This window comes from Peromyscus californicus, unplaced genomic scaffold (assembly GCF_007827085.1).
Source record: "Peromyscus californicus insignis strain IS unplaced genomic scaffold, ASM782708v3 Scaffold_5__1_contigs__length_169319896, whole genome shotgun sequence".
NCBI lineage: Eukaryota > Metazoa > Chordata > Mammalia > Rodentia > Cricetidae > Peromyscus > Peromyscus californicus.
The window spans coordinates 120,055,631-120,081,384 of record NW_026294573.1 but is presented as its reverse complement, the minus strand read 5'-3'; the positions used below and the strand labels follow the sequence as shown (position 1 = coordinate 120,081,384).

At 36.3% G+C, this 25,754-nt stretch overlaps 1 long non-coding RNA gene across 1 annotated transcript; it reads right to left on the bottom strand.

The window, feature by feature from the left end:
- Positions 1 to 552: 552 nt before the first annotated feature.
- Positions 553 to 25,553, bottom strand: LOC128097709 (uncharacterized). Its single transcript, XR_008213948.1, has 3 exons — positions 24,958 to 25,553; positions 17,932 to 18,017; positions 553 to 2,887 (listed from the first exon to the last, which is right to left on the bottom strand). It is a non-coding gene; the product is annotated as an uncharacterized LOC128097709 (long non-coding RNA).
- Positions 25,554 to 25,754: the final 201 nt, after the last annotated feature.

Here is a 25,754-nt window from a genome sequence, read left to right as displayed (position 1 = left end):
TTATATCCAAATTTTGAAGTCAAGGTACCTTTAAAATTTACATTTTGGCATAACTCAACAGCTTTTACAATCAAATGTTTTTGTTTTTTTTTTTACTTACGAATATCCAAGACAACATAATCCAGATTCTCTGTGTGATAGCCATCTTATGTGGCTTATTACCTTTAATGTTTCTTTAAAGACTTTATTTTTAAAAACTATCTATTTGTTTATATAACTGTATATATTCCTTTTTTTTCTCTTTTTTAAGCCTACTTTCATTTTTCCATACATTGTAAACTATTCCATCTGAATCAGTCTTATTGTGAAGTTATTGCTATAAACTGTAGCTTTCTAAGCCTGAAATGGTGCTGTGGCTGTTGGCTCCACCCACTTCAGCTTCCCAACATGGCGGTGGTACATTTTCTGCCAGCTCTGGGAGCTATCAAGTCTCAGAAATAGTGGGTCTATGCTTCTATCAAAGCAGCGTGTAGCCCAGAAACCTCTCTCTCTCTCTCTCTCTCTCTCTCTCTCTCTCTCTCTCTCTTTTTTTTATACCAGTAAAGACTAAATCTACCACACAGCTTAATGTGCCCCTGGCAGACTCCTCATTCCCGCCATACTGTCAGTTAAATGCACACGCCAGGAACCCGCCAGTAGTTCAAACCTGCATTTTGCAGTGTCTAGCTGCCTATATGAGACATGAAGGATCCTGGTTTTGGCTCTGTTTAGAATTGGTTATTAAATATTAGTCAGGTTTAAGGTGGAAACTCGAGCCGTTGGGCGCCATTTGTAGCTAGAGAATTTCTCTCCAGGTCCCACCAAGCCCCACAGTCCCACAACCCACATATAAAATAATCACTCAGACAGATGCTTATATTACTTATAAACTGTATGGCCATGTCAGGCTTCTTGTTATCTACTTCTTCTATCTTAAATTAAACCATTTCTATTAATCTATAAGTTGCCACATGACTTGTGGCTTACCGGTACCTAACATCTTGCTTGTCATGGTGGTGGCTGGCAGGCCTCTCTCTCTCAGCCTCTCACTTCCCAGAATTTTCCTCTCTTCTTGTCCCACCTATACTTCCTGCCTGGCCACTGGCCAATCAGTGTTTTATTTATATAGAGTGATATCCACAGCAGTAAACATTAATGATTATGGGTCAATTAGGAGATGGAGTATGGCATTTTATAGAATATAGCTGATGTAATATAAAGTGTCCAGCTTGACTTAGAGAGATTATATATAATTTACAGAAAATGTATGAACTAGATAAACTCTTTAAATAGTGGCACAATGATATAACAAAAACGTGTGACTTCAAATAAAATAATAGACTTGATCTCATAAAATCTTTGCTATCATGAATTTAAAAGCTAAACTGTGGGTTACATGAGAACTAACTGGGGTCTATGTGTCTATAATCCCAGGATCGGAAGGAAAAGAGAAGATAATTATGAAGTTGAGGCAAGCAAAGTGAGAAAAAAAAAGGGAGCCTGGGCTACACAACTAAATTCTAGTTCAAAACAAAACTGAAACCAAAGGAACTAAAGAAAACAAAAGTGAGTCATACATTTTGTCTTGCTTTCTGCTTTGAAAGGTCGTGGGAAATCACTGAACCTATTTCAGAGGATTTGAATACGATCTGGATGAATCAGTATACCACAGCAATGAAAGCAAAGTAGAAAAAAGTGATACTAAGATTTTTGCCAATTTTAGTAGACGTGAGAGTGGCCTTCCCACCCTAAGTACTTGAAAGACTTCACAGACCCATTGTCTCTGGCTTATTTCATATTAAGTCAGGAAATATGTAAGTGTATGTGTGTTAATATGTATGCAAAAAAGAAAGGGTATTTAAAAATATTAGCAATTATTTGTATATTTTTGTGAATGCATCTTCTTTTTTTGTACCTTTTATTTATCTTTTTATAATTTTATACAAAATTATTGGGGAAATTTCTAACTTTTGAAAGATGCAAGTAAAGCTCTAAAGAGGGTACAATATTTAAAAATACCTCTAAGAAGCCCAATCCATTATGAAAGATTAAAACATGAATGAAACAGATTTACACATTTGAAGTAGGGTACAAATTAAAAAACTCTAATCAATATGCTATTATATCTCAGAGGAAAGTACAATTCAAGACCTAAAGAAATAAAATTGTACATGTATAAAATATTTATTTGTTATTTTTCATCAGCTTACAAGGTAGTATGTTTCATAATGTCATATATACACATATATAAATTATATGTATGTATACACACATATATATGTATATATATAATTATATATATAAAATTTTATTTGATTCTGTCCCATACTCCATCTTCTTGCTTTCTTTTGTCCCCTCTGGACCCTTTATCCCCCCTAATATTGCCACATTTTATAATCTCATGAGTTCTATTGTGTTTTCTATCTCATCCCTTAAAGCATCTGAACACACATATTTAATAAGTAGAAGGTAGGAGCTGCACATGAAGGAGGGAATGTACAATATTTGTCTTTTTGAGCCTGGTTTATCTCACTTAATATGTTTATCCATCCCATCCACAGTCTTGAAGATTTTTATTTCATTTTTCTTTATTGTGCAATAAAATCTCATTGTGTCTATGTAGTACATTCCATTATCTGTTCATCACTGATGGACATCTGGGCTGATTTTAACTCCTTGCCATTGTAAAAACAGCAGTGGTAAACATCTCTGTAGAAAGCTGTAGAGTCCTTTCAACAAAGGTCTAGGAATGGGATAGCTGGAGAGTGCGCAGTCCTTCTTTAGGTTTCTTGAGAAGCTTCCACACTGATTTCTCCACAGGCTGCACCAGTTTACACTCCCACCAGACTTTCTTCTCTCCCACATCATTAACAGAATTTGTTGTCACTTGTTTTCCTGATGATGCCATCTGATCGGGGTGAAGGGTAAGAAAAGGTAAATTCAAAATTATTTCAATTTGTGCTTTATTGATCTCTAGAGATCCTGGATACATTTAAAGGTGTTTATAGTCCATTTAGAATAAATGAATAAAAATTTATTTGTAAGAAAGAAATTCAGGGATGCTTGATGTAGGAAATTAGATTCAAACTAAACATTTATCTAAATACTATGGTGTATCTTTCCAGATCATAAACAAAAATGTTTTGTTCTAATACATAATAAATAATAGGTAATAGAGGATATTATAATTAAATATTATAATACTAAATATTATAATTAAACTAAATTCACAGCAGCCATTCTTATTTAGGTGTTTTGTTTTGTTTTTGAGACAGAACCTCACTGTGTGTCCCTGGTTAGTTAAGAACTGCATTTACATGCCTCCTAAGGCTGAGATTAAAGGAGTAAGTGCAACTCTGCCCAGCTATTTAGATGAACTTTGGCTTAAGCAGTATTCTTCGTAGTCTTCACACCACACACTATCTTATGGCCTCATTAAAACAAAAAAAAGTTGATACAATAACAAGAACTTGAAATGAAAAATTATTTACTAAGCATGCTTGTTTTGAATAACACCCATCCTTCTCATTAGTGCAGTATTTTAATCTTTTCGGGGAGCTTTATTTTAATACTTCCATGGGTTACATGTCGTGGAAATGATGATTCCTTTATATAAAGTCAAAAAATGAGAATTTTTTAGGTTATCACTAAAACAGAATTGGTTATGACAGAAACCAGTTGCTTTCTCCTCTTTGAAATGAAAAAAAAGAAACAATAGAGAATCAAGGGAATTCTAACTCATAACACACAGGAAAATGAACCTGTGGATGTGCTCTGTGTTGTGGAAAAAGTGAGAGTTGATGGGTGCTGGTGCTGTGCATGCTGTGAATGTGTTGCTCCCATTGGTTGATAAATAAAATGCTGATTGGCCAGTAGGCAGGCAGGAAGTATAGGAAGGATAAACAGACAAGGAGAATTATGGGAAGAGGAAGGCTGAGTCAAGAGTTGCCAGCCAGACACAGAGGAAGCAAGATGTGAAGGCAGAACTGAGGAAAGGTACCAAGCCACGTGGCTAAACAAATAAGAATTATGGGTTAATTTAAGTGTAAGAGCTAGTCAATAGTTGGCCTGAGCTAATGGACGAGCAGTTTTAATTCCCATAAGCTTCTGAGTGATTATTTTATAAGCAGCTGTGAGGTGTGTGGGCCTGGGTAAGACCAGAGAAAACTTTAGCTACAGAGAGTAAATGTTCCTCAGGGTCTCTCCACTTTGCTCCTGCCCTTAAGACATGATTCTGTTTTTGTGTACACCTAGAGTAGTACATTTGATTTTTTTTAAAACCTCATGTCACACAGAGGAATAATCTCATACTTAAGTCTCTGGCAATGCTCTTGAATCAAGCAATAATATCTAAAATAGTGCTGGGAGCTTCTGAATTTGAAATTATCTAAACTTGGCATCTAAAGATGAGGTTGCAAGTCAGCACATAGAAGCCTTTGCTCATATTGGAAATCATTTCAGTTAGTAAAGTTCATAACTTGTAAAAAATTGTGTTTTGTGCAAGTTTTAAAATAAGTGGTTGTGCATTTGTTTTGGACTTAAAATTGAAATGGTGATTAATATCAGTGGTTCTTTATAAAATATGATTATAGAAAGCATACATTCTAAGGCATTGTTTTAGAAAAGGTCATAACTCATGTCAGCAAATAAAAAGTACATGAAATCATGGTTGTTTTTTATTTTCCTTTTGTACAGCCTACCAAATTTTTATGGAAGATTGAATTGTGTTGGAATAAAAAGTTAAGAGATTTTAAAAAATTAATAAGTACCAAAAACTTTAAGTACTTAAATTCTTAGTATTTCCTTATCTTCAACTGGTGACGCTGGTATCCTGGCCAGCAGCCTTGGGGTTCTTTTCTTCTTTTATGCACTGCAGACTGTCTTTTCTCAGTCCCCTGAGTGCTGCCTTTACAGGAAGGAACATGCCATTGCACTTGAAATGAAATGCCTTTGAATCTGAGGTACAGATGAAGTTCACAAGAATAAGTATGATATGGCAACCTCTCTGTATAATGTGCTGTGTTCTATCAAGCACAAAACAGTAGATACTTTCTATTCACCATTTGCCCACAATTAATTACCAGTGTTCTTTAACCAAGTGTTCTTCAATTACGAGTATGCTGAAAAGTTTAAGAATAGTCTCTCTTGTCACTCTATGCCTCTGAAAATCTGGTTCAATGTTCTATTGACATGGAACATCTTTCACAGTCCAGTGAAGGAGATGAGACTCTTTTGTTTCTTTCTTGCACAGATACTTGATACTTAAATGAAATATCAATATTTGAAAGACATTCCTAGCATTTACAATTGTAAGATTCACATAATTCCTCCTACCTCAATCCTGGACCCATCAAACCATATTTTGTATGTGTTTTAAAATTGATTCTTGGTTTTAAAATTATTGAATTAAAACAGTTCTATACTTTAGTACAGAGTTGTTTTAGTTGCTCAGGCTGTTATAATGAAATTCCATAAATGATGTGGCTTCAACAACATATTATTTCTCACAGTTCTGGAAGCTAGAAAGTTCAAGATCAATATGAGGCAGAAAATAAAAGGAGGGGAAAATGTGCTGATATGATTTAGGGAAAGGAGCCCTTATCAGAAGCCACTGGTCAAAAACAAGGTTGCAAGCTTTTTGTTTACCTGTTTGCTTTGTTTTCCAAACAGAGATGGGAGGAAGGGAGAAGGGTAGGTGGGAAGCATCTGGGAGGAGTTGGGAGAAGGGAAACCATCATCAGAATAAATTGTATGAAAAATACTATGTTCAGTTTTAAAAAGTGGTAAAAATAAAATAATTTTGGCAAATTAGCAGCTTCTTAAGGTTTTCTACTTTCTCAGCTATAAAGCAGCTATTTGCTATGAAAATAACAGAAACTTTTGTTATAGGGGAAAGTAATGTTCTAAATCATTTGCGTAAATATAGCATCTTACAATTTTATATTAATAGATTATAATTTCATCAAGGAATCTCCTTATAATCTTACTTATCTAAAAAGAGAAAATGGGGGAAAAGGGTTTATTAACAACCTTTCAAGATATAACATACTGGTTAATGCTAAAATTTAATTGTGACTTTCCATTGCAAGCTCACTTCCTTAATTGTCTTACTTCCTGCAGATCTCTCATATGGAAACCCAGACCCATGCTCTTAGATGTATTTTTTTCCCTATACACCTATCCTCTAGGCACTACATAGAACCATATTAAAAATATATCTAATAAAGTCTCTGACTCTGTTCTAAAATACTGGCTAGTCCTGAAATTTATTTTCAGCACTGAAGCTATCAATCCTGGTTGACCTGAGTCAGGATCCCTACAATATTAAAACTGTAGGGCTGCTGAGGGTAACAGTATAGAACTGTATCTCTATCTCATCACCACAGACAAAGACACAGGAAAATCTAGTGTATGCTATACATCCTTGGTTCAAAGTCAATCATCTTTTTCTTATGTTCTCACAGAACAGAAGAGGTAAAGTTGATTTCTGGGACCCCTTTTATAATGGGATTAGATTCATGATCACTCTACTCTGAAGACTTATTTGCCAGGTGCCCTACCTCCTAATATTATCTCTTTGGGGGTTAAAACTTCAATATCTGGGGATTACATTTGGTCCATAACAAGAAGGTTTTGTGGCACCTTTTTTCCCCATTAAATGTTGTGCTTGCTGACAGTGTTCATTTGAAATGATTTCTAGATATCAATGATTTCCACCCATCATCCTTTTGAGATGAATATCCTTTACTTCTGCTGGACTGTATGAAGACCAGCACTCTGAAATTCCTGATAGATTGAGCAGTAGTCACAAGAAAGTTAGCTATGAGCAATTTCTCCCTGTAGTTATAGTAAAATTTGATTCCCTTCTTTAAGCCCTATCCAAATAAACTTGTGTTAGTACTTAAAGATCATTTGATTCTCCCCTTCCAAATTTTGTATCTGGGAAAATACTACATTCTTCTAAATTATTTTGTATTACTCCTTTCTTCAATGAAAGCTTTTCTTTATTTGTTCTTATTATTTTTAGTATATAAGTAAAAATATTCATCAGAAATTACCTAATGAGCCTTTAATGGTAGTAGAACTTTTTGACAGTTTAATCCTAAAACATTTTATTTAGACAGTTGTGTTTTGAAGCTATCTAAATAACAGTATCTTTATATTATGTGTGTGATACAAAAAACAGATAACAGAGATAACATTTATATTAATTAAGAAAAAAGCAGTGTCCTTACAACACTACTTTTGGTAGAACTTCAGTTTGAAATATTTTAGAGTTCAGGAACAGTACTCATTGTGAAATAGTTGTTAATAAAAATGACATTAGTTCTATAATTATTCTCATCTAGGGTTTTGACCAGGTTTGCTGTTTTCTGTCAATTAAAGAATTAAAGGGCAGGAACAATTTTTGAACACAAAAGGTAAACAACAGGGGAAATCTCAGATACAGCAAACAAAATCAACTGGTGCATACAAGCTTTTATCAGGTGATGGGAAAACACACAGAGCAAGGCATACTGTAACATGAATCTTAAACGGTCTTATTAATAAAAACAAACCCAGAGCCAGATATTGGGGTGAATGCTGAAAGATCAGAGAAACAGAACAAGCCACATCCAACCTCACCTTGCCAACTTCTCAGTTGATCTTGTTTCCTGAGACTGAAAGCCTCTTAGTCCTCATCCAAATGGATCTCAGCTGAACTGCTGCTAAAAAGCCTAAGTTTAAAAGCCTCTAGTTCCTGGTCCTCATGCCTTCTATACCTTTTTACTTCCTGTCATAACTTTCTGGGATTAAAGGTGTGTGTCTTTCCCAAGCAAGATGTGAGATCTTAAGTGCTGAGATTAAAGGAATGTGTCACCATGCCTGGTTGTTTCCAGTGTGGCTTTGAACTCACAGAGATACAGATGGATCTCTGCCTCCAGAAGGCTAGGATTAAAGGTGTGTGCGCCACAGTTTCTGGCCTCTATGTCTATCTGGTGGCTGTTCTGTTCTCTGACCCCAGATAAGTATATTAGGGTGCACAATATACTGGAGGACACAATTTCACCATTGCACACAGGGAGGAAACCCCTCTACAAAGCAGAGAGGGCTCTTGGAAGTTTGAAACCCATTTTTTTCAAGGTATGGGGTTTAAAGCCTGTTCAAAGACACATAGAATCATCAACTTACCCCAGAGAGGGAACTGAAGGCAGACAAAAGTAAAGTTATCACCAAATCCAACTTGGTGAATCTTGCTTAGGCTAGGGTAATTTCTGAGAATTTTGGAGAGAGGCTCCTTACAGGAGGAGAACTGGTTCAGAGGCACCCGCAGCACCAGAAGCTCACTGAGCCTGGGTCCTAGCTCACAATAGCTGGGAACTTGGACATACTGCATGGCCAGCAGGCAGCTCAGTGGATTGGAGAGTGTCTTTTCCAGGTAGCTCAGTTTGTCTGAGCCTTTTCCAGGCAACCCTCTTTGTTGCTTATATGCTCTTGGGAAGGGAGAGAGCTCAGTAACTGTGGTCACTTCAGGGGTTCCCTGTAGCTAGTAAGTGGTTTACTTTCTGAGCTAGAGGGGCTTCCCTGCAGTTAATGTTTTATAGCCTCTCAGACAGTGATTCTCAACCTGGAATTAAATGAGTCTTTCATAGGGGTTGCCTGGAACCATCAGGAAACACAGCTATTTACATTGCAGTTCTTAAGTATAATAAAGTTACAGTTATGATGTAGCAACAAAAATAATATTCTGGTTGGGGGTCACCACAACATGAAGAAATGTGTTAAAGGGTCACAGTGTTAGGAAGGTGGAGAAACATTGCCTTAGAGCATCCTGTTATTTCCACCTGCCTGTGTCCTAATGAGCTTCCATCTAAGATGTAAAGTTCTCACATCACAGGATCTCACCTCAGTGCTACCCAATACCCAGAGTGTTCCATTTGCTCTACATGAATATAGAAACAGCAAAGAAAATATTAAATATAGTGAGTACTGGAGAGTAAAATTTCAAAATGAGTTCATGATTAGAAATAATAATTACAGGATGAGCAGAAAAGGGAGGTGTAGTTCTTGGTGAATAATAATTATAGAAAAGGGATATGGGCCTTCTTAGACAGTTTCAGTTAACACTTTGTAAGGCTTGGCCTGTTCTATTCAATTCCATTCACTAGCGCCTGAAATATAGACAATATATGTGATTATAAGTTCTCCAATGAGATTTTCAGTGTGTGTACTATTAAATAACTACCTAGAATAGTGGAAAATGGGAACTGACAATGGAAACAACAATAAAACAGAACATGAGACTTCAAGATAGTTATCAACACTAAACAGAACATGAGACCTCAAGATAGTTATAAACACTAAACAGGACATGAGACCTCAAGATAGTTATAAACACCTGATCCACTGAGAAGAAACAGGATTGTTTCATTAAAAATAATTACTTTTATGCTAAAACTAACTCATACATTGAAACAGGGAACCCTCAGACTACAAGGAAGGCTCCATCTCAGCAATTATGCTAGGCACATAAGGTAGTTTCGATTTAGTGTGTATCATGTGGAAAACTAAATAAATGACAGAGATGTGGTTTGAGCATGAGGAATCAATATGTTTTCACATTGCTCTCTGGATACCACATGGATCATTATACAAATTCATAAAAAAGAAGCAAAACAGGAAATTCTGTTCCATGGGGATTCATATGTAGTTGGTATAACAACTACTTTGAGCCTAAAGGCTTAAAGTAATTCAAAGTATATTAATCCCTCCTGAGTCACACAAAGCTTTAGTTGATTTACCTTTAAACCACCAGGGCTTTCTTGATGCTTACAGAATATGCAAGGCTAGTTTAGTTTAGCACCTTGCCATTTTTTTGTCAGTCATTTTAACATTTTAAAGTTCACTATTCATTTCATAATTCTAAAATATCTTAGTTCTAGCAGAGACCAAGAATTCCGTTAGTAATAATCTTCCTTTACATCTTGTGCCCCTTACCACTCTCCAACAGCATGCCGAAAAACTTCAAACAAAAGAGGGGAATGGGGTTCGGTCCTCAGCTCTGAAAAAAAAAAAGGGGGAGATGACTCAAAGCAGAAACAAGTCTCCTAGCAGTTATAAAAGGAATGTGCAAAACAAATCATTTCATAAACATCAGACCTGAATTACCTTAGGGGTGAAAAGGAAAGTTGGCCAGCTTAAATGCAGAATAAGTGACTAAATTTTAGTTTAAAATGGGAAGTAAAATGCATACACATGTACTACAGTTATATATGTTTGTGTTGTTATAAATATGTGTATCTTCCTACACTGAAAACAAAAATTCCTTTACCTCAATAAAATTCTGTAAAACAAGTTTTCAATAAAATAAGAGCACTCTATTAACAATTTCTGATTCCTATTGAAATATTACCTAATCTAAGAGGGCAAAAAAAGACCATAAGGAAGGAAGGAGAAAAAAGAACTAGTAATAGAACATATGTGGCATAAAAATAGAAAGGGAGACTATTTGAAGGGAGGTAGGGGCCACCAAGGGAAAGGCATAAGGGGATGGAGAAGGTAGTAGGAGAGGGAGGAAATAAGATATAATGAAATGGCATTTATATATGAAAAGTCTGTAATTGAAACAAGACTATATATACTAACTTCAGCCAAAAAGAGACAGTGTGGTAGGCATATCATCTTGCTAGAAACAATGTGACAGAATTACAGGGCTGAGTTTTGAATGAATTGTTAGAGAAAGCCATGATTTAGACAAATACCATTTTAAATTGGTCTTATTATTTAGGTATGTTGAGCCAACAAAACAAAAGATGACACACACACACGAATGCACACACACATACATGTGTGACACATGTATGTGTGCATGTGTACACACACACGCACACACACACACACACACACACACACACACACACACACACACACGTAGTTTTATTCAGTCATGAAGAAAAATGACATTTTGTCATTCGGAGAAAGATAGATGGAACTAGTTATCATCATGTTAATCAAAATTAACAAAATTCAAAAGGACATTACTCATTTTTGATCATATGTGGAATGTTTTCTAAACACATATGAGACAAGAAAGTAGAAGAGAAAATATTTGAGAAGAGGAAGTGGACCAGACACAGGGATGGTAGTGGGGAGGGACCTACTGTGAAAATTACAAGGGTTAGTCATGAGGGAGAATCGAGTGGGAGGATGGTGGATAACAAACCTGGTGTTTTCCTTTGAAAGGAACAGGTCCAGGGAGAGGGCTAACAGGTCTGTGGTGGGCCGTCTGAGTAATTGCAGTTCTATCTGGAACCTATAGGTTGTTTTTTTGTTGCACTGACTGCCTAGGGCTGGTCTATAGGCCCGGATGTAATAACTCAGTAAGGCAGACAATTATAGGTTTGGCTGTTCAGGAAGAGAAACCAACCAGCTGCTAACCAGAAACCCAAAGCTGGGTCTAGACAACATTAAATGACTACATGAAAGTTGATATTTTGATGTCATCTTTGATTATAATTACTTGAGACACTTAAGCAACCTGAATCAAATAGGAGATCTTTAGAGTGGAAGATACTAGTTCTCCTAAAGAGTAGAGACAAAAAATTCCTACAAAATCTCTTCTTAAAACATAACTAGGAAATTATATTTCAGTAAAAGAAAAATGGACAAAAATGTAATAAAATATAATAAGTGATTGAATTACTTTATACTTCTATCATGTCCAGTTACCTGAATGTTATTCAGGGTCATGTAAGGTCACATTAGAAGTTCTGCATTCTCTCTAAATAGACTCCCATTAGGGGCAGGGTGGTTTTCAAGTTTAGTGCCAGCTACTAGATTGTGTGTCCATGATGAGTAACATCAGTAATACCAGTGTATTATTTAGACTGATAATTCAGCATCAGAAGTCTTCTGCAGAACATATTTAACTGAACTGGAAAACAAAGGAACAAAACACAGGAAAGAATCCAAAGACTCATGGAAGCTGCAGTCCTTTCATGAGGAAACATGAAACCAGATGCATTTCACTTTCTTTATGTGAGCAAGAGAAGACATTTGAGAGATTAAGAAAGTGAAAATTGAGGATATGTTTGCCTGTGGATCTTAGATGAAATGTTTTCTTGTTGTTAAGAGACTGAAAGTAACAATTTCAAAACAGCAGGTACATCACAGAGACCAGAGATCAATAAAGAACTAATACGCATCTTCCCAACTGATATTTTTAAGAGTACTAAAGTATTTTAAAGAAAAACGTTTTTTGTTTAATCAGGAGTTTTAGTGTTATACCTTGTCATTTGGAATATCATTTTTCATTTTCAAGGGTGATATAGTAATTTATGAAGTTAAGAAAAACAAAGAGAGCCGGGCGGTGGTGGCGCACGCCTTTAATCGCAGCACTCGGGAGGCAGAGCCAGGTGGATCTCTGTGAGTTCGAGGCCAGCCTGGGCTACCAAGTGAGTTCCAGGAAAGGCGCAAAGCTACACAGAGAAACCCTGTCTCGAAAAAAACCAAAAAAAAAAAAAAAAAAAAAAAAAGAAAGAAAAACAAAGAGAATGTGATGTCATAAAAATGTTCACATAAGACTGCATTTATAATCACGTACATGGATCTGCTGCCCTTAGGCATCTGCAGCCATGGGACAACTAATCTGGAAATTGAGTGAAGTTACTATATTGTTAGTGAGATGGGTTGGCATAACTTTGTTCATGCAAGTGGTAAGCAACCATTTCAAACAAAAAGGAAATCTGTGATAATGACTACAAAACAAGACAGGAGATGTAGGTTCAGAAGTGTAAAATGAATATGATGAATAGTACAAAGACTCCAGTATCTGTCTGGGGTTGGAGCTGAGCTTTGGTACAGCATCATATTCAGAATGACTAAGTAGCTTCCCTTGTTTTCCACATCTCTGATTTCCAGGATAACTACTCCAAATGAAAATTCTTTGGAGTACTCGGGGTGATTGAACATTATTTAAAGAGAATGTGACAGCATCTCCATTAGCTTTAATTTTAAATGGATAGGCTCCATTTCGGAGGCACAGAAGTATGCCCAACTTTACACAACTTGGTAGTGAGAACCAACTAGAGACTGCAGTCCAACTATCTGAAAGCAAAATTCAGTCCTTTCTTCTACTCCAAAATGTTATCAAGCAGCATATTGATGTGTGTGTGGCTATGAATACACAGCATAAACTTACTATTAAACTAAACTATTCAGCCTTTTCTTCCAGATCTATAATGCTGCAATAAGATAACATGATATACAATCATAGGTTTACCCTTCTTTAATTAAATATGATGGATAATGAGAAACACTTTCTCCATCACAACCACAATTAGTAAATAGAAGAGAAATAATTATGGGTCAATCACTCTCTATAGTGACCATAGGAAGAATACTGAAGAATAATGAGTGACCACACATTCCCCAATCATATAGGACTGAGTCAGCCAAACAAATTATTACTACTCATTTCATCAATTGATTTGTCTCATCATTGTAAGTTAATTAAAAATACAGTTCACAATGCCAGGTCCACTCAGAAAACATTTTTCCATGAATTGTATTTTATGATTGGAACATTAATATGTAGATCTTTGGGTATCTAGAATAAATTTCTGTTTTCAAAATTATGAATGGTCATGACAAATTCTTTTTTTTCCAAATTTCAGTCTTATTTTATTTGTTTTTTTTGACTGTTCAGCCATTTATTCACAAATTTCATCAAGTGTTCTCTTATTAACAATAATGGTTACATTTGAAATATGTTAAAAGAAAACTTCCATGGTTCTATCACATTAAAAAACAAACTACAAAAAGAACCCCTTGGTAAACATCAGGCATGTCTTTGTAATATTAAATCAACAAAGATATTTTAGAAAAGAGTATATCTGTGACTCAGATTTTGATGCATGCATGATATATGACAAATTCTAATAACATCCAGAAAGGAATTTATTTTGTCTTAACAGCTCTTCAAGCATATTTAGCATTTCACTTAAATGTTAGTAAGCCAATTTGATACTTCAGTCATGTTCAAGAATGAGATGAGCTTACTAAATTGATCTTAATTTCCAGAAATGCCAATAATGTAGGGTAGACTGAGGATAACCTGATTAACACCTTTTATTGGGGTAGGAGCTCACCAAGTATCTTAGCCTGGTCTTGAACCCATGATTGATTATTCCTGCCTCAGCCTTCTAACTGGCAGCATTATAATGGATGCACCACTATCCCAGCTTGTATTGTTTCGTTTTTACCATATTTCTTATTTTATTTGTGAATATATTTTGCTTTCAAGTATGTCTGTGTATCATTTGATATGCTAGATGCCTGTAGAGGCTACAAGAAGGTGTCAGATACTCTAGAAATGGAGTTACATACAGAGATCTGTGCGCTGTCATCGGTATACTGGGAATAAAACCAGGGACTTACGAGAAATCATCAAGTACTTTTAACCACTAAACCATCTCTGTAGCCTGATCCAAGTTTATATTTTTTAAATAATGTTTTTATGTGAAGTAGAATTCTGATTTTCTTTGTTTAAGTTGTTTGTAGGTTCCTGTTAACTGTTTGCTCTTCTAAATCTTTATTTATCTAAACAGAACTGATTTCAATACAATAATTAGAAATTTCCAGAGTACTTGCAAGTATAAAGTTTACTGATTTATCATGCAGTCCTGATATGTACTATAAAAAAATTGTTTTTTTAATTTTTTGAGATCTGTATGTTCCTTGGTCAAATGCTATTTTTTCCATATCAATGATTGTAAGTTTAATGCCTGAAATATAAGCACTTACATGAAAATATGACTAAATATTTAACTACCTTTTCACAATTTCTGCAACATTTCTCAAAACTGCTAAACCTTATCATAATATATATATATATATTACAAATGTGCACACATATATATGTATATATACATATATACATAAACATATGCATGCCAGTTAATTTACATTTTGTATCAGGAACTCTTCAGAAGTTAATATGCCATGGAAGATGAACACAAAGAAAAAAATTCTCTCTGCACTTTCCATTTGTCTTAGTGAAAACTTTAAAGTTGAGGTGGGTCATGAATTTTCTTCATATCATATATTTAAGAAGTTGCTAAGAATAAGTGGAATGTATAGGATATAATGGATCTCATTCTTCTCAAAAATGTGAAGGAACACACACACACATTTTTTTTCTTTATTAAGAAATTTAAAAAGCCGGGCGGTGGTGGCGCACGCCTTTAATCCCAGCACTTGGGAGGCAGAGGCAGGTAGATCTTTGTGAGTTCGAGGCCAGTCTGGTCTACAGAGCGAGATCCAGGAAAAGGCGCAAAGCTACACAGAGAAACCCTGTCTCAAAAAAACCAAAAAAAAAAAAAAAAAGAAATTTAAAAAAAAAAGAAATTTTTTATTCATTTTACATACCAAACAGATCCCCCTCTCATCCTTCCTCCCACTCCCCCTGCCTTCCCCCTCCCAACCCACCCCTATTCCCTCCTCTGAAAAGGTAAAGGTAAGGCCTCCCTTGGGGAGTCAGCAAAGCCTGGTACATTCAGCTGAGGCAGGTCCAAGCCCCTCACTCCTGCATCAAGGTTGTGAAAGGTGTCCCACCATAGGTAGTGGACTCCAAAAAGCCAGCTCATGCACCAGCAATAGATCCTGATCCCACTGCCAGGAGCCCCTCCAACAGACCGAGATACACACTATCTGTGTCTAAACGTTGGCCATCAGAACGTATGAGCCTGTGCCCTTGCAAGTTGTTACCTTGAATGAAAGTAGATAACAGACAGTAACGTCAATAGCAAAATGTACAAAACATATATCCTGGCAGTTTTATAAAAGTGCGGTGTTTGTAATTTTCTAAAGAAAGGTTATTGTCTAAGGCATAAGAGTTTAAATAGTTTCTGACCTCCAGAAAGTATTATATCCAATTTCTCCATTTTTGTAGCTGTAATGATTTGAAGTCCAAAAAGTGCCCTGATTGAGATGAGAATAAAGCAGAGTTGATAGATTTGTTGTGTTCAGTGTAGATACTTTATGATTCTGAAACTGAGCAGCTTTCTAAATTCATTTATTAGTTTTTAATTCTATTTAGATAAATTTCAGAACAGTAAACTCGTTTTTATGAATAACAATCTTTATAAAGTATTTATTTAGTCATATTTTATGTGGTTCTACTTAGTGCACATACATATATAGAAGTCCATAAACACAAGAGGTTTAAGAAAACTACTCATTGTGTATTAGGAAGAAAGAAGTACATTATTATATTCTAGTATAAGGTAGAAAGGCCTCTAAGGCTTTTAAAATAGTTGTCTCCCATATTTGCAAAAATTATTTACAAATATTTAAATAATTGCCAGTATAAGAAACAAAAGAGGAGCCAGGTGATGGTGGCACAAATCTTTAATCTCAGCACTTGGAGGCAGAGGCAGGCAGATCTCTGCAAGCATGAGGCCAGCCTGGTCTACAGAGTGAGTACCAGGACAGCCACAACTGTTACACAGAGAAACCTTCTCTCAAAAAACAAAGAGAGAAAGAGAGAGAAGGATGGATGGAAGGACAGAGGAGAGAGAGAGAGAGAGAGAGAGAGAGAGAGAGAGAGAGAGAGAGAGAGAGAGAGAGAGAGAAGAGAAATGTGGGAGAACACACTGTGTACTGTCTCTATGTTAAGCAGACAGATTAACTTTAAACAGCCTCATGGGTAGTGATGTTTTCAGTCAGGACTGTGCCTTAGAGAATTTGCACAGCATTTCTCTTGCTCAGAGACTGCTACTTCCAAGTCTTCTACACTTTGCCAACATTAGTTTTACCTTAGCTTTGGCTGTCATGAGTATTCTTCACTTAGATTCATCCATTTAGTTTGATGCTCAAATCTAAACTTTGCTACATTCCTTCAGGGAAATCTAAGTCTTTCTCCAAATCTTTACTTGAAATTGTATTTTAGAAGATTAGGCATGAAACATAGTAAGGTGCACAACAGTTCAAAAGACTTAATACCTGATAATCATAGTAAAATCCATGGAAGGTTTCAAAGCAACTAGTTATTCATGATTAGGTGGAGAATATGCAAATCAAGAAAAGTTTTAATTTTATTGATTTTCTACAGTCAGAAGTAGAGAAATATGCGCAAAGAGAAATGAATACATAGAGAGAGATGAAGGAATAAACATTAATAAATGGAGGCCTAAAGCAAGATTATGTTAGAATACTTGTACACTGTGTGAAGATATTTTGCTGTGATTGTACACTGTGTGAAGATATATTCCTGTGATTGGTGTAATAAAAAGCTGAATGGTCATTAGCTAGGCAGGAAGAGGTTAGGCGGGACTTTTCGGGACAGAGAGGACTCTGGGAAGAGGAAAGGTGGAGTTGCCAGCTAGTTGCTAAGGAAACAGGATGGGGAGTATGGTGAAAGGCAATTTCCCATGGCAGAGCATAGATTAATATACATGAGTTAATTTAAGTTATACGAGCTAGTTGAGATCAAATCTAAGCTAAGGCTGAGCTTTCATAATTAATGTAATGGACTCCAAATAGGATTGGATTATGGATAATACAAAGTTGAACTTAACCATGGTTTATCTCAAATTCAGAACAAAATGTATGAGAGGCAAGAGAGAGGGTACAAAAATGTGATGTCACTGACAGAAGGTTGACACAGAATTGGAGGCAGGATATGATAATGTGATTTGTCATTCTAGGTTTGTGTCAAGGAATCAATGCTGAGCAAAAAATATTGTGATGTTTATCAAATTGAGATTATGAAGGTGTTAATTTGATTATTATAACAACATTCAGGGGATAAACATGAAAGTACAAGACTGATGTAGAAAAGGATATGAGAAACCTAGAGTTATGGGTACAAGGAGAATGATACACATAGACAATGAAATTACTAAGAGAGGAATGATGACAGAGAATATGCTAATACAAAGTAACTTTTGTTCAAAGATGGAGAGGACTCACCTCGATGTAGATGTAGAGGGACTGCAGTCATTCAATCGCCTGTCATTTAAAGATGAATCCACTAAGACAGACAAGAATGAAATGGTCTGGAAGATAATGCAGAAGAATGAGGACATCAGAAATGGTTCTAGTAATGATGAGGAGGAGAAAAGATGAGGCACTTTTCTATCTTTGTGGAAAAAAGAAAGCATTCCAGTACAGATTGGCTACCTATGCACCAATGACTTCAATCTCAATAATTCTCTACAAGTTTTCTCCCTATGTATAATGAAAGAATGGGCAGCATTCTGTACCAGTGAGGACTTTTTAAAATTATGACTTACAGACAAAAACATAAAATTTTTACATTTATTATGTGATACCAACTGGTGGGGTTTAGTACGTAGGTATGCTCTAACTCACCTCCTTTTAACAAATTGTATTAATTCAGAAACACCTCGTTTTTTATCTGAAGCTGATCATATGGAGAATTGCACTAACAGATTCTCCTTAGAAATCGCTTTCCCAAAATGTTGTGCCAAGAATATAATATAACTTAATTGGGAGCTTAGCTATTGTCAGCAAGTTTGTATATTGGAAACTAGATGTTTTAAATCACAATGTTTCTCATTTAGGCATTGAACAGTCTTAGAGATAAGAAAGATTGCATTGCTCACATATTTCTCTAAAGCTGTCTTTGAGACAGGATTGTGACCCCCTTGGGGGACAAGCAGACTGCAAGTCTGCTAATTGCTAGGAAAGAGAACATTATATGTGAGATAGCAATTTTCACAGAATGTATAGGTAAGATAAAGAATAACTGAGATCTTGAGAGGGTTTCTTAAGCAATGTAAGCTTTATGTGTTTTCAGAATCTCATTTTAAGTCATCTGTGCTATTTTCAGAACAAGGTGCACTAACCACTTCTTCCTTACAAACCATGGAAAAATATGCTATAGCCTAGTTTTGAGTATTAACATATCACAAGAAACAGCATCATATGAAAAATTTAGTTGATTGTGGGAGGCCAACTCCCACCTTTTAAAAGGGTTGCTATGAGGAGGAGAGAGGGATAAGAAACTTTTAGATAGAAAGATAGTGAAGAGAAGAAAGACAAAAAAAAACTGGATAGCTTCAGAAGGACCTGGATCAAAACCAGTGGTCCCTTCTGCCACTTCAAAGGGGTATAGCTAGAGTTTTCCTGCCTGGCCCACAGTCAGGACAAATCTCTATCACCTGCCAGTCCCACAGCCATCAGACCCAACCAAGTAAACACAGAGACTTATATTGGTTACAAACTGTATGGCCATGGCAGGCTTCTTGCTAACTGTTCTTACAGCCTAAATTAATCCATTTCTATTAATCTATACCTTGCCACGTGGCTCGTGGCTTACCGGCATCTTCACATGCTGTTTGTCATCATAGTGGCTGACAGTGTCTGTCTGACTCAGCCTTCCACTTCCCAGCTTTATTCTTCTCCTTGTCCCACCTACACTTCCTGCCTAGCCAATGGCCAATCAGTGTTTTTTTTATTGACTAATCAGCAACACATTTGCCATACAGAACATTCCACAGCAAAGGGGCTTTTTTTTTTTATTAAGAAATTTTCTACTCACTCCTCATGCTATCCACAGACCCCCCCTTCTCCATCCTCCCACCCACAGCCCTCTTTCCCAAGCCACTCCACATCCCCACATCCCCCAAATCGAGGTCTCCCATGGGGAGTCCTCAAAGTCCAGCACACTGAGCCTAGGCAGGTCCAAGCAAAGGGGCTTTTTATAACAATACCAAGGGGCACAGCAAAAGATCTCCCCCTTGCTAGATCAAAGCACACCACACAGTCAAGTATAGACCCTTCCAAACACCTGGTCACCATGCCCATGGTCAAATCATCCCCTTATGCAGCCCTGCTGGATAAAACAAGCTCAGAATCTCAGACCCTGAGTAAGTTCTTACTAGGAAACATCTGTGGATCTCTACAGTTCATATGAGATTAAGGTTTAACTTAGTGGTAGAGCATATGCTTTACATGGCCAACACTCTGGATGTCCTTACCACAAGACAAAATTAAGTCAATAAAAGTCCTCAGTTTTACTAAGTATGAAAATTTCTATTCACCTGCCAGATAGTAAGCTATTAATTCTTTTATTCCCTTAGAGATCATTGTATCATTAAAAAAGATGTATTTCATAATAAATAAGGATAAATAAATTCTTGAAACTATAACCTCAAAATTCTAAAACTATTTAAAAATCTCTTCAAACACTTGCATGTTCATTCTGATTAATATATTCTCAAGTATTAGCCCTTGGGTGCCAAAATTATATCAACCTTGATAGCAGATTACAAATATAAGCACCTTCTCATCAAAAGTGATAATATAGTGTTATGCAGGTCCATTTTCCCTTTTATGTATAGAAAAAGCTAAAAGAAATAAAATGCATAGGTTTTCTAGTGGGCCAAACTCAGGGACATTCAATTACTTGGTGGCAGCTGATCATTAGATTAGATACATCCCAGCACGTCACAGGGGGTGAAGAGGTTCCTCTAGAGAGAAAGGTACTTTAAAGCAATTTCACTTCTAATTATGTTTCTTGTAAGGTTTTGTTGTGTCTTGTTTGAAATAGAATGTAATCTACTAGAGAGAGAAAGAAGTCAAAAGATTACTGTCATCTTATCTTGAAATGGGCTTGGCCTCAGTGTGAACTGATTAAAATTATTTAGAGAAATTTTTTGCTCTGTGTCATTGAAGGGAGGATGCTGATGGACAGATATTATGAGATGAATTAATTTGATATATTATGGCAAGATAACAACCCCAGTAGCTAATGCCTGTAAGAAGTATTTATTTCGTGCACTGTACAATACATTAGGATGGTGACACAATATTGAGTTATTATAACCTTCATAAATTCTTTGTGACTAAATGTAAATACCTTCAACATATATATGATAAGTTCAATTATGCTATAATTCACAGTGTTTCTATTATTGCTTTATACTAACCATTAGACACTGGTAAATGTATATATCATTCACATATAATGAAACTTTAACATGGAAAGGGACTTATGACTCTAAAACACTTTTAGAAAGTAATAAAGTAAATGTATTTAATACTTGTTTTCTTGTGTTATTTTCACAAGAAGTCACTGGAAAACTTAGTTTTAGCTTGATACTATCCTCTGTCTTTAAACAACAAGTTTTAAAATTCAATAGTAGGAAACTGCAAAAATTGGGGGTGGAGGGATTGCTCAGAGGTTAAGAGCCCTGGCCATTCTTCCAGGGGTCCTGAGTTCAATCCCCAGCAACCACATAGTGGCTCACAACCATCTATAAAGAGATGTGATGCCCTCCCTCTTTTGGCATGCAGGCAGGCAGACCACTTATACATAATAAATAAATAAATATTTAAAAAAGAAAATGCACAAATCTAGTCATGTTAAATATTCAACAAAACATTGACTAACAAATTAACTTATTGATCTGGGACTGGTTCTTGGTTGGTAGAATGTATGCCTAGCATACATGAAGTCCAAATTTAACTCCCAGCACCACATAAACTAGGTGTGTTGGTTCTTGCCTGTAATCCTAGCATGTGGGAAGTAAAGGCAGGAACTAAAAGTTCAACATTGACAAGACAGTGATTTTGAGACCATTCTATGAAACTTGGGGAGGGGGAGCGATGAACTTACTTAGGTCTTCACATCAAATATAAATATATATATATATATGAATCTGATTTTAAACATTAAAGATACATCTAAAATGTGAGTGGCTTCCAAATAATGTGCTTATTTCTTGTTCTCAGGGCAATGGAATTGCTATAGTTCTATTAAAATCTTACTTCAATTGGTGTAAGTGACATACCAGATTTCATTACAGTCAAGATCTTTTCAGCTCATCTTGAGTATTCTTCAACCAGATAGTTCCCAAGATATTTTCCTTTAAAGGGCAATTATCCTAAGTGCAGATGATCAAAACAAACCCTACAAACATATAATGTAAGTCTTCTGCCCTCATAAGACTTACTACCATTATTTTGACCACTAAGTTGTAACTATAACTGCTAGTCTTCAGTCCCATCAAAGACCTGAGAAGGAATATAATGGTACCTGAGAAATGGTAGATGAATGCAAGCAACTTTTGGGAATCTTGCAACAGTAGACCGAGACAGCTGGCAGCCTGGACAGTCACCTAATGTTTCTCAGAATTGTTGGTGCATTCAAATTGGCTACAGGCTTAGAGTATCTGACAGATCATTTTCAGAAGCAGGAATTCTGAAAGACCATCTTACCCTGTCTTGGCAGAGTACAGTGCTCACTTTCCTTGTGTCCCGCTTGTCCAGAAAGGACAGCATTCGTACTGTCAGCAGTCGAGGTAAGGGCAGTTCTTTGTCCAGTAGGCCATTTTGTGCCAAGAAGACAAACTTTCAAATGGAAATGTCTTAGAAGCCCAACATTCTCTCGGGATCAAATTGGTGCTGCCAGGAGCAATTGTGTCTCATGTCAACAGAATTCTAAGTTATTTAAATGCCATATTCTCTAGGTCTATGAATGTTTGAAGATTACCTGTCCATCTGACCTATGTATCTGTAAATCTGGATAACCTAACTAACGTAACTATAGAGATGACAAGCATAGGTGACTATAAATCTGTAAGTCTTATCTACCGAAATAACCTAAGGACTAAGCCTGCATATAAATAAGGTAAAGAGTGTATAAGCAAATGTATGGTAAAGAACGATGACTTCAAAATTGTGACAATGCACAAGATATTTATAACAGAGGTAGGAATATATAGTGCAATATACAATATGACAATAATCTTAAATATATATCAATATACAGAATATCCTAAACAGAAGTAGAACATACATAAAGTATGGCAGATATAAATTTACATTTGTATCAATATACAAATATTTCAAATAAGAGTAGAAATATATGTACATTATAACAAATATAGTTCTGTATTTGTATCAATACACAAATTATCTTAAACAGGAATATAAAAATAGTTTACATTTGTATCAACATATAAGAATCCATAACAGTGTAAATTATAGTGCAAATTATCTAAGGCTGCTATTTTACTAAATTTGTTTACTAGTATATATAATAATCTACCATAATATCTTATACCTAAAACTGCCAGACATTCTACAGGACACTGAGAAAAATGACTGAGAGATTCTAGCCCTGTGGGCTGAAGACAGATGCCCCAACTTTACAAGAGAACTTTGGGTGACTGTCCAGGCTGCCAGCTGTCTCTGTCTACCCTGCAAGACTCCTGAAAGTTGCATCCTTCTCCCATTTCTCAGGTAGTATTATATCCTTCTGAGGTCTTTGATGTAGTTGAAGACTAGAGATAATTATAATTTTCCTTAGTTATGATAAAAGATAAGTTAGATATAAAAACTTAGACTCACAGATATAAGATAGCTAAGATATCTTCTTTAATTTCGCCAAACAGACTAGTTATTATAAATAGACTAGATATCATAACTGTAATTCTTGCTTGATAATTGTTTTGTTATCTGTAATTTTACTATGTAAAAGTTAAAACCTTCCTTTTTGAAAAAAAGAAAAGGGGAAGTACTGTGGGATGTTCTGTATGTCAAATGTGTTTCTCTGATTGGTTATTAATAAAACACTGATTGGCCAGTAGCCAGGCAGGAAGTATAGGTGGGACAAGCAGAGAATAGAATTCTGGGAATTAGAAGGCTGAGTAAGAGAGACACTGCCAGCCGCCGCCTGACAAGCAACATGTGAAGATGCCGGTAAGCCACAAGCCATGTGGCAAGGTATAGATTTATAGAAATGGGTTAATTTAAGATATAAGAACAGTTAGCAAGAAGTCTGCCACAGCCAAACAGTTTGTAAGCAATATAAAAGTCTCTGTGTGTTTACTTGGTTGGGTCTGAGCGGCTGTGGGACTGGTGGGTAAGAGAAATTTTTCCTGACTGTGGGCCAGGCAGGAAAACTCTAGCTACAAAAGATCATGAACTATTTTATTCTTTTTTCAGCTATGTTCATAGGGAAATTAGCCTATGAGTCTCTATTTTGTTGAGCCTTTTCTGGTTTTAGTATTAGCATAATATTAACTTCATAAAAAGAATTTGTAAATGAGTCTCACTATTGGCTCTGCAGCAGAACACCTGCTGCAGCCTTTCCTGCCCAACTGCCCTCATCTACTCTGGACCCAACAGATCTTTCCCTCTAGAGCCTCTACCCCAGCTAGTTGCTTTATCCCACCTCTCAACTCCAGCAGGCACCCCTTACTAACCCAAAGGCCACTCCTGCCATGGAACAGATAGATTGACAGCAGATTTTCAACTCTATTTCTGCTCTTCCAGACCCAATCCCTCCTGCCCCCGCCAGTCTCATGCCCAATTTTGTAGCAGAACATCTACTGTGGTCTCTGACCTTTCTTTCTGACCCTATCCCCAATGGATCACAAAGATCTTCTCCTTTTCCCTCACCTAACTCATCCCAGTATCCCAGCCTCCAACACCAGCAGACATTCCCTGAGAATGCACCAGTTAAACAGGCCAGTGAAACAGATAAACTAACTAGAAATTTTCACCATACCCTTCTTTCCTCCAAACCTAATCCTCCAGTAACCCCCATCTCTGTGAAAGAAAATCTGTTGCAGTCTTCTTCTCCCTTCCACCTACATATTCTGTGGATCCAATAGACCTTCCCCTCCTAACTTCTAAGTTCACACTTGTTGCTTTATCCCAGCCCTCAACTCCAGCAGGAACTCCATGATAACCCATAGACCACTCTGCTAGGGAAGCAAGTAGGTGGTTTCTAGACCTTCTTCTCCCCTTCTGCTCCTCTAGATCCACCCTAGCCCAGGCTCCCTCTGAGTGCTATACCAGACTCTCTTTGGTGACCTCTTTCCACTTTCTCCACTCATTCCAGTGAGATGAAACAAGCAGATCCTGATGGAACACTGTTCTCCTTCTTCCTGTAAACCCCTTCAGAGCTGTAGCCTATCCCCATTTCTTAATGTCAGCTCTCAATATCCAGAAATATTTTACCTGGAACCCCCAGTGGACATCATTATCAGGTCCAACGAAAATTTCCTCCCCGGCAATGCACAGCCATAACACCTTCTGAAAAGTCGAGAGAAGAAACAAAAAACAAGGAACAAAACACCAACCCAACAGAGACAAATCCAGAAATCAGCACCTGGACTTATAATCATCCCAATGTTTGATTCCTAGATACCAGTATAAGAATGCAATCAATAAGAGTCAGGGAAATATGTCTCTAATATAGTCAAGCTATCCGACAAAAGCAGTCCCTGGATATTTTGACATAAATGGAGAAAAGACCTTAAAACTGCCGTATGAAGATAATAGAGGTCCCTAAAGAGAAAAATGAAGAAACCCCTTAAGGAAACCCAAGAAAAAATAAGGAAATTAATGAATCCTTTAATGAAATCAATGGAAACACAAACAAATGGTGGAAGGAAATTAACAAAACTATTCAAAACCTGAAAATGGAAATAGAATCAAAAGAGAAAATGCAAACTGAGAAAATTCTGGAAATGAAAAAATTAGGAATTTGAACAGGAATAACAGAGGCAAACTTCACCAACAGAATACATGAGATGGAAGAGGGAATATCAGGGTTGAAGATACAATGTAAGAAATGGATACATTTATCAAAAAAGTGTTAAATCTAAGGAAAATTCCTAAAATAAAACATTCATGAAACCTGGGAAACTATAAAAAAAACTAAGAATAACAGGAATAAAGAAAGGAGAAGAATCCCAGCTTATAGTCCCAGAAAATATTTTTCAACAAAATCATAGAAGAATATTTTCCTAACC